The sequence below is a fragment of the Equus asinus genome, chromosome 11, assembly GCF_041296235.1.
Source record: "Equus asinus isolate D_3611 breed Donkey chromosome 11, EquAss-T2T_v2, whole genome shotgun sequence".
Classification (NCBI taxonomy): domain Eukaryota; kingdom Metazoa; phylum Chordata; class Mammalia; order Perissodactyla; family Equidae; genus Equus; species Equus asinus.
The window spans coordinates 47,506,546-47,516,483 of record NC_091800.1 but is presented as its reverse complement, the minus strand read 5'-3'; positions in this window follow the sequence as shown (position 1 = coordinate 47,516,483).

The window sequence follows — 9,938 nt, the reverse complement described above, 5'->3', positions numbered from 1 at the left end:
CTGCTTCTTCCTCACTTCTGATGGTTGTTGGAACTCCTTGGCGTTCATGTCTTACAGCATCATCACTTTAATCTCTGCTTCCATTATCACATGGCCTTCTTCTCCTGTGTCCCCTCTGTGCCTCTGTATCCAAATCTCCCTTTCTTTTCTCTTATAAAGACACGAGTTCTGAATTGAGGGCCCACCCTAACCCAGTATGACTTCATCTTGATTCGCTATGCAAAGACCCAATTTCCAAAGAAAGTGACATTCCAGGTGGACATGAATTTCAGGGCAACACTGATCAACCCAGTACACTTCCTCATCTGTTTTCCCCACATCCAGTGTTTCTTAAGGTCACCTCTCAAAGAAAGAACTTGCATTTAAATCCCTGTTTCAAGGCTCACTTTTAGAGGAACTCTAACTCCCTGCGTAACAACTATGCAAAGATCTTTTAGGAGGCAGATGTCTATCAATATGATATCTTCCTCCACTTCCCCTCATTGCTTCTAATGGTTAGGATCAAGCCCCACCATGGAATAATGAGGGAAGTACTGTCTTTCCTTTAGGAGGTAAGAGATTATTCATCAAAAGAGTAGGAGAACCCAGCTATTAGAAACTAACCAGAACCAAAAGTTTGTCCTTGGGAATGGATTGCGATGGTTCTAGGTCAATGAAGGCTGAATATAAGGTGGAATAAAGTAGAGTTTATTAATAATTGAGTTACTATGTGATTTCATAATTAATATCTTGCCAAGGACACCTAGAGCTAGCCCAAATATGCTAGTGGAATGGGTTCTTCAAGCATAAAAATAAAATAAAATAAAAACACAAAAGCTAGGTGTTAAATGGAATTGAGGTAGAAATTCTAGAACCGCCTTGTGCTCAAAAGGCTGAAAGCTTAGCAAGCTAGAGTAGATTTATTATTTAAGACTAGAGAATCTAGCTGTTGACTTTGAACTCCAGAAGGGCTCTAAGGATAATCACTTCCCTAAACAATGAGGAGATACCACTGTTGTTGAGAAACCACTGCTGGCTATCCTTTGCATGCTGGGATTGATGGTAGAAAGGCTGCTAATATACTTGACAATATAATGTCAGTAGGGGAGATAGGATTTCAAAAGAACTGTCAAATAAAAATGGCAAGTAATAGGATATATTGGAATATATGAGGAAGCCATTTTGGTGTAAACCTAATTCAGCCTGACCTTGTCGTTCCAAAAGGGCCTGACAGAGGCCGTTGAGCATGCATTGTATATCTGCTTTAGAGATTCCCTATGGCAAGAGCAAAAGGCCCTTGAGATAAAGGTGCAACCTCCCTCCCCCTCCCAACGTTGGCGTCTCCTTAAGGATTAAGCATCTTTCCTTAGGCTAGAAACTGATTGCTGCGCTCACCTGTGACCGCCCAGCTTGAGACAATAGACTTGCCTCCTGCTCCACCCACGAAGATAGCAGATCTACTACCTCCTGTGTCCATCAAGCGCTGTGCAGACAGGGCAATCTTGTGACTATTGCGGGAGGGACATTTCAATCATATGTAAAGCACCCTCTTTGGGGTATATAACCATTCTGTACACCTCATTTCTTTGGTGCCCTTTCTTCCTTCAGGAAGAAAGGCCCCGGGCCATGGTCCTCAGATTTCAGCTCAGAATAAACTCACCCAAATTTTCATTTACAGATTGGTTATGAATTATTTTTGTCGACAGAACAGAAGTCATATTTCAGCACTTAACCATCATAGACAAGGTGGTAATAGGAGCAAGGCTGAAATGACACTCATGACCTTCACAGATCTGTAGATGGCTAATAGACTACGGTGTTCTTAGGGCAAGGTAGATGAGCAGCCACTGAATGTATTTCTCGACTCCTGTGAATGAAGAAATTTAAACACTGGAGGACCAGAAGGTGGATGGCAACTGTAACAATGCAAATCACAATCCTTTTCCCAATTTCCAGACCTGAGCCATTCCTCAAATACAAAGGCTTTTGATCGAAGGCGAGGCCAGGACTCTTTAAGAAATAAGGATTTAATGCTATAATATGTATACATAGTAGTAACTATACAATATATCTCATAGAGAGCTATAGCCATTCACCAGACTAATTGTATACTGGAGGAAGAGGAATATTCAAACATTTCAAGGATTGCTGAATACACTTTGAGCTGCCTTGATACTAGGGGCCTCTAGTTAGAGAAAGGGTGTCAAATTCCAGATGATAAGTGAACTACTCCAAATTCATCCCACAGGCTGTAAAACGGGTCTTAGTACCATATCCTACATCACCAGGAAAACAACTAACCTGATGGAACTTGGGAATGGACTCTTGAAAGCATGGCTAATGCCCTAGCTATGATATCCTTGTGTTGGGTCAGTATTATTCAAGATGAAAAATATACTAGGGCCCAACAGCTGGCATGTGCTGACTTACCCCATTATGTGGAATAAATGGGTTTGGGAATCCAAGGGTTGGAAGTAGAAGGAACATTTTACCATCATTCTCAGTGAATTACATGTGGAAATTTTACTTCTTCTCCCAGTAAATGTAGACTCTGCTTGACTAAAGCTTCTGGTATCTGAAAAGCACTTTTCTCCCAGGGAACACAGTAAATTAAAGCTGTAGCTACTGCCTGGTCACTTTGAGATCCTTATATCAGGAGATCAGAAGCAAAGAGTCACTATACTAGCAGGAGGAATTGATCATTCTACTATATAAAGCATAAAGAAAACAATGTCTGGAACTCATGGGATTGGTGTTCCCAAGCCTAGTGACAATTGTAAATGAACAATTGTATCAGCTATAGCCTGACATGGGCAGGGCCATCAGAGGCTCAAATTCCACCATGCAAGTAAAATAACTGAGAGCAGCTAAACTTCTGGCTGTGGTTGAGAGGAATCTCGGAAGGGCGTCGTGGAAATTGCTGACTTTGGACCAATTGAAGCAGCGGGTATTGTGGACATCCGAGTAACCCTCTTATTATAAGTTTTTTGTTCTGTTTTAAGAAAGTTGACTAGCTACAATTTTGAAGAATTGTGAAAGGACAGAGTAAAATTAACTTGGTATATGAGTAGATATGAGTGGCACATTTCTCAGTTATTTGTAAAATGTATGAAAATGTGATCTTGTCATAATACTGCAAATAGGACATAAAGAGGGAAAACATTACAATTTTGCCATTATCTACTAGAGTTTGGCAGTATACGTAGATATAGAAATTTGTGCCCACATCTTTAAATATTTCTGAAAGCAGAAGGCTTGCTAGAGAAGCTTGCAAACACGCAATGAGTAGGGACTGTAGAATGGTGCTTCTAGGAAAAGAAGGATGGAAGAAATGCTCTCCCAAGTTCCCACAACTTTCAGAGTCTTAAGAAAAACACTAGAACTGTAAAATAATACCAGCAGCAATGGAGTCTTGATGACGTTAGCATTGATCCTTATCTCTTCAGAACTCATTTCAGAGATAGTGATGAGTGACAAAGAGAGCCAGACCAAATGAGACCTACACCTGGGCTATTCCACCACTAATATGTGCCTAGATTTGAAGAAAATCTTTGTCATGCCTTTTTTTTTCCCTTCTCAGTGCACATCATCAGAGGAGACAGATCCAGAAGAGGGAGAAAGAAGAACCAAATACCCAAAAAAGATATAGCTCCAATATACTTATCTCCATTTTAAGAGATGAAAGAATGAAAGAATAGATTCTGCCTCCCCCCCACTGTAAATCCATGGGACTGAAACAACCATTCAGGCACTGGTTGCAGAAAGAAGATGATATATGACTTGAATTGAATTTTAATCGGAGGTTTAAACACAGGGTTATATGAAGATTGATAACAGAAAGTGTATAGAAGTTTTCATATAATATTATTAAGGAATTTACTAATCATTATATTCTATATTACCCAGTTGGGGATAAAAAGATAAAGAAATAAAAAGTATAGCATATTCAAACTCATTCATATATATACTCCCTGAACTTGCACTGTTTAATAAACCAGTTACATATCTAAAAACCAAAGTGCAGTACAGCAGATCGTAGAAAACGCTATATCCATTATTTTTATCAGCAAAAGTAGTGATAACCAAGACCTATCTATGCAACCAGCATGACCTGCAGCACTAGTTGACAGTCGTCTTTGTTAGGGTTCTCTCAAGACCCTAATTCAAATGCAAATAATTTATTTGAGAGTTAATCCCAGTAAACACTGTAGAGACAGAAAAGGGAAGGACATCTATTCTCCTACCTTATCCCCCACCCTGCTTGACACACAGAGAATCAGGGTCAGTTATTTGCAACTCTGAGAGTTTTCTTCTACATTTTCCCTAGTCTTTTTTTTTTTTAATACAGATAAGCGAGGTGCTGGAGTTATGGTAAGGGTAGCAGAGCCAGTGAGGCTACCTCTGAACAAGCTATTCTGCTTATCTGTTGTGTAACAGCCCACCTGAAAACCTATTGCTTTATAACAAGAAGAATCATTTCTTTTGTTCATGTATCTGCAATTTGACCAGAGCTTTATGGGGGAGGTTGTCTCTTGTTCTCTGTGGCCTCAGCTGGAGTTCCTGCACTGGGGCTGGGAGATCCACTTCCAAAGATGGCTCACTTAACATGCCTAGAAGGTTGATGCTGGTTAGCAGCTCAGTGCTCAGCTAGAGCACTGGCAAGAGTTCTGTGGCACATGGGCCTTTCCACGGAGCGGCTTGGGTTCCTCACAACATGGCAGCTTGGGCCCAGAAACTGACACAGTATCACTTCCTTTGTATCATATTGGTCAAAATAGTGACACAGCTCTGTGATATTGAGGAATAAGGGACATAGAACCACTTGTTTTGGAAGAAGTAAGAGAGACTCTTGATACTGCTATAAGCCCTGAGGTAAACGCCCAGTTATCTGTACTCTCCTTAAAATGGAGAGTGGGACCCTAATCCCCTTAGTCTTCAGCAGTGTGACGCAGCAGAAGCCCTAATCAACATTTTCTTTTCCAACCATTTAAATTGGTTGCCCTAATTTAAAGGTGATGGAGCAATTTCATTAGCTAATGTTGAAAATGCTTTGAATTTCATTTGTTTTTACCCCTTACAAATCCTTTTTGCCCACATCATATTCATTGTTTTATGAAATAATCTTCAGAATCCTCTTATCTATAGGAAAAAGGAAAGAAGTAATAAAGGAAATATCTGTGAGCTAAGTCCTCACTACACCTCTTTCACAAATCAAAGTAGTGTTCCATGAGGCAGCCATCAGCTAAATCAGGCTTATCAGTTTGAATTTCCCCAAGCCTCTTTCTTTTTCTCTTGATTCCCCTGTCTTATTGTGTTTTCAATTCACTATTGATCCATTCCACTTTCCCAACAGTTTCCTTTGTCACCAGTAAGGCTTGAATCTGACAATGGACGTAGGTATGACCAGGAGGACATGTAGAGTTTTTGGCAAGAAAAATCACCCTGAATAGAAGTTTTCTTGCCTGTGTGCTTAAATAGCTGTTGAGTCAGATGGTTTTCCCTCAACCAACCTGTCTTCTTCCTAGAGAGAGAAATAGCCTTGTGGAGGCAAGACTCTGTATCTGAATAAAAACAGAATTAGCTCTAGGGGAAATTGTGTGTTGAAATGAATTCTTTTCTGTGGCTTTATTTTGAACTATATTACCAATATCCCTCACAAATACAAAATTGGATGGCCAAATTTCATATCATTTTGATGAAAAGAATAAATTCAGTGGGGACTACCACTGGTGCTGAGGGTCTCCAAGACGGGAGAGTTTGTGCTTATTTTCAAGACTTATCAGATAAGAACAAAAGATAATAGAAGCTCCAAACAGCTGAGCTGATTTCGTGTTTGCCTCAGGCAAACCAAATGTTCACTGTTGATTTACTGCTGAATTCTGAAAGCAAAGGCTATAAAAGCAGAAACAATCTTTGTTCTCCTTTTTTTCCCCCATTGTGGTTCCTTGATACCTAAAGTAATATGATTTGCTATGGATGATGTGAAGAAGGGTTGGTTAGACTTATGGTTCTGGAAAACTTTCAACCGTTTTAACATTGTGGACGCGAGTGTTAAAAAATCAAACCATTTCTGTGACAAAGTTTAGAAACATCATTACAAGGATAGGGGAATTGAGTTTCAGCGATCTCTTTCCACCTTAGTGTCATTGTAAAAGCTGTGAAGTTGAGGTAAAGCGATAACATCAGAAAATGTTATTTCTGGTGTCCTGGCCTTCCTTTGGAAAGGCAAAGGTTTATGAAACACTAGCTGTAATGACCGGAGAAGTCAGTAATATTCAAATGCTTATCTCCCACATGAACAAGAATCTTTGTTGTTGCAAAATATCTTGCTGAGCATGAAGCATCATTTCTTGCCTGAGTGAGATACCAATCTATTACCATACATTGTGATGAATCAAAATTTCAAAGCAGCATTTTTTTCCTCCACGTTGAGAATAAAGGAATTTGCTTGCCTAACTTTCTTTATTGAAAAAAGTGGAGAGAAAAGTCATAATACTTTGATACTTTCATAGGAATCTTATTAACCTGATATAATTTATCCTGACAACAACACCATGAGTCAGATGAGAGACTGGAGAATCAGAAAGACTTACCTAAATAAGCAGAGCTAAGGAATGGCCAAACATGGACTCAGACGCATATTTTACTGTCAAGAGATTTTCACCTATTGAGGTGTATAGGGTAACTATTAGGATTCAAAACTGATTTGACTTGAACTAAAGAACTCTGACTTACGGCCTATCAAACATACATTGTACATCTGCTTTAACCATTAAGGTAAAGAATGCCTACTTCCCCTCTCACACTCGATTGGTGATACCCTATTGATAACACCAGTATTAGTGCCTTTCCCGACAACAGGGTCACAGTTGACCTGCTAATTTGCAACTGAATGTCTCTTGGAAACTTTGATGAATATGTGTCCTGGGCATGTTTAACGTTTGTTCTTTGTTCTAAAAATATACAAGACTGTACTTAAAACCATGCTTCTCCAGAATGCTTTCTTCATTTCTGGAAAAGGCCTTCCCAGGTTATAATCCTCAGTTTGACTCAAGGAAAACTCACCTATCTCTCTTATCTAAAGAATAGTTATTGGATATTTTGTCGACATTTCTTACTTCAAAATCTCTGATCCATTCTTTACAGTGTGGGGACTGGAATTGGTCACCCCAAGATATGTCTCTTTGACATGATTATTTGAGGCTGATTGCTTTTGATAAACTGGGACAGGGAAGGAGGCTCTGAGGGGTGGAACTTGCTTGCCCTTTGTTAGGAGACATTTACATTTGTAAGGTAAATCTATCTGTAAAAGTTGCCTCCCTCTCTGTACCAGGAAGAAGAAAGGAGATGAGCTTCTCTCTAGAAACTCTTAATCAATGCCAAAGGCAAGGACTTAAAATCTGCATTTGTTTATTGTGCTTGTCTGGTAACCTCCTGTAACTGACTTCCCTCACCCTCCCAACTTTGGCATTTCCTTAAGGATTAAGCATCTTTCCTTAGGCTAGAAACTGATTGCTGTGCTCCCCTGTGACCGCCCAGCTGGAGACAATAGACTTGCCTCCTGCTACACCCACCGAGATAGCAGACCCACTATCTGCTGTGTCCATCAAGCAATGTGCTGACAGGGCAATCTTGTGACTATTGTGGGAGGGACATTTCAATCATATGTGAAACACCCTGTTTGGGGGTATATAACCACTCTGTGCACCCCACTTCTTCGGTGCCCTTTCTTCCTTCAGGAAGAAAGGCTCCAGGCCATGGTCATCATAAAGCTTTGTTTAATTTTCTCTTGCTATTCTGTCTCATGTGAATTTAATTCATTCTCTGGCCAGACAAACCCACTTTGGATAGAGGAAATGTCTTCCTCCCCTACAACAGTTTATAGCTCCTACTGTTTCTAAAAGTTATCAGGACCATTTACCTGGTGTTCTCATCATGAGGAAAAATGTTTTAAAATATATTCCTCCCATTAGGTAAAAGGGAGAAATCCTAATATTTTTGACATTATGTTAAAAATGTAATACTTAAATTTTGACTTAAATATTATAATAAACCTGATCCTTTAAGTTGCATTAGAATTAACAGCAATAGCCATGGAGTTCTCTCGAATTTTCATAGGACTAAGGTCACATACTATATTATTTTCCAGGGGCTGCTGCAATAAGCACCACAAAATTGCTGGCTTAAAACAACAAAAATTTATTGCCTCACAGTCTGAAGTCTATAGATTAGCAGGGTTGGTTCTTTCTGTGGGCTCTGAAGGAGAATCTGTGCCCTGACTTTTTTCCAGCTTCTGGTAACAGCCAGCAATCCTCGCCATTCCTTGGCTTACAGATGCATCACTCCAACATGTGCCTGGACCTTCACATGGACTTCTCCCTGTGTTTCTCTTCTCCTCTCTTATGAGGAAGCTGATCATATTGGATTAAAGGTTCGCCCTTTACCAGTATGGCCTCATCTTAATTTGCATCTTAATTACATTTGCAAAGATCCTATCTTCAAATAAAGTCACGTTCACAAGTACCAGGGGTCAGGACTTCCATATGTCTTTTTGGGGGACAGAATTCTACCCATAACATGTAGAAATCATGCAGCAGAAATCTGTTAAAAAACAATCAAGCCAAAAAATCCTATAAAGCCTGAAAAATCTGAGTAGATGTGGGAATACTGGTATCTATGTGCATATGTATATGCGTGTGTTTGTGTATTTGCTGACGTGTTCAAATTTACATGCAGTGTCATAATTAATGCACTGCTTTTAGACTAGTTCCTATTTTTGGTACAGGTATGAAGCTGTGGAATGTCAGGAATTTGAGCAGATTATTTCAATGATCTGTTACGCATTTCCCTCCTCTTCTCTGTCTACAATAATTTACCAATTTTAAGATTTCGTAGCTGTAGATTTATCTTGAAGAAGTCTTTCTGGACCCATCTTTTGGACTTGTAAATTTTATTCTCCAAGAAGTTTTTCAGAATACTCCAATATCTTAATTTAAAAAATTCTGTTTTGGGGAAATAAATTCGTCTTTTTTCATATCTATATAGGAATTGATCATAACTTTCTTGACGAATTTTTGTCATAAACCATCATCATACTCTTGTTCTCTTAGTTTAATTTTCTAGTATTCGATTTTTTGGGGTAACTATTTCCCCAAATAGCTAAAATTATACCTTAGAAATGATGAGGGTTCAGGTAATAGAGTACAGTCTCTGACTTACAGTTTTTTGACTTAGGATTTTTCAACTTTAAGATGGTGAAAAAGCAATACACATTCAGTAGAAACCATACTTCAAATTTTGAATTTTGATCTTTTCCTGGGCTAGCCATATGCAGTAAGATCCTCTCCCATGATGCTAGTCAGTGGCAGTGATCTGCAGCTCCCCATAAGCCACGTGATCATGAGGGCAAATAACCAACACGACAATTCTGTACCCAGACAGCCATTCTATTTTTCACACATTCACAGTGTTCAATGAGAGAATTACATGAGAGAATCAACACTTTATTATAAAATAGTCTTTGTATTAGATGATTTTTCCCAAATGTAGGCTAATGTAAGTTTTCTAAGTATATTTAAGGTAGGCGAGGCTCAGCTATGATGTTCAGCACATTAGGTGTATTTAAAGCAACTTTATAGAACATTAAAGACCTTATTTTACAGTTTTATGGCAGAGAAAGTTAAGATGCTATTCATCTGGAAAGTCAGAATAAAAATCCTTAGGTCAATACTAATTTAATTTTTTTTAAAAGTGAAAGACCTTCTGAATATTTTAAACGATCCTTTGCCTACTATGCACAAAGCAGCAGTCCACTCAGAGCAAAGTATATTGGTTAAACAGCCTAGAATTCAAGTTTTCCTTGTTTTTGGCATGCACTTTTATTTGTGTGTTCCTTGTTAGCTTTCTATGGGTCTGACCTATGCTCATCTACAGAGTTAAAAAGCGATTTTGAAACCTGA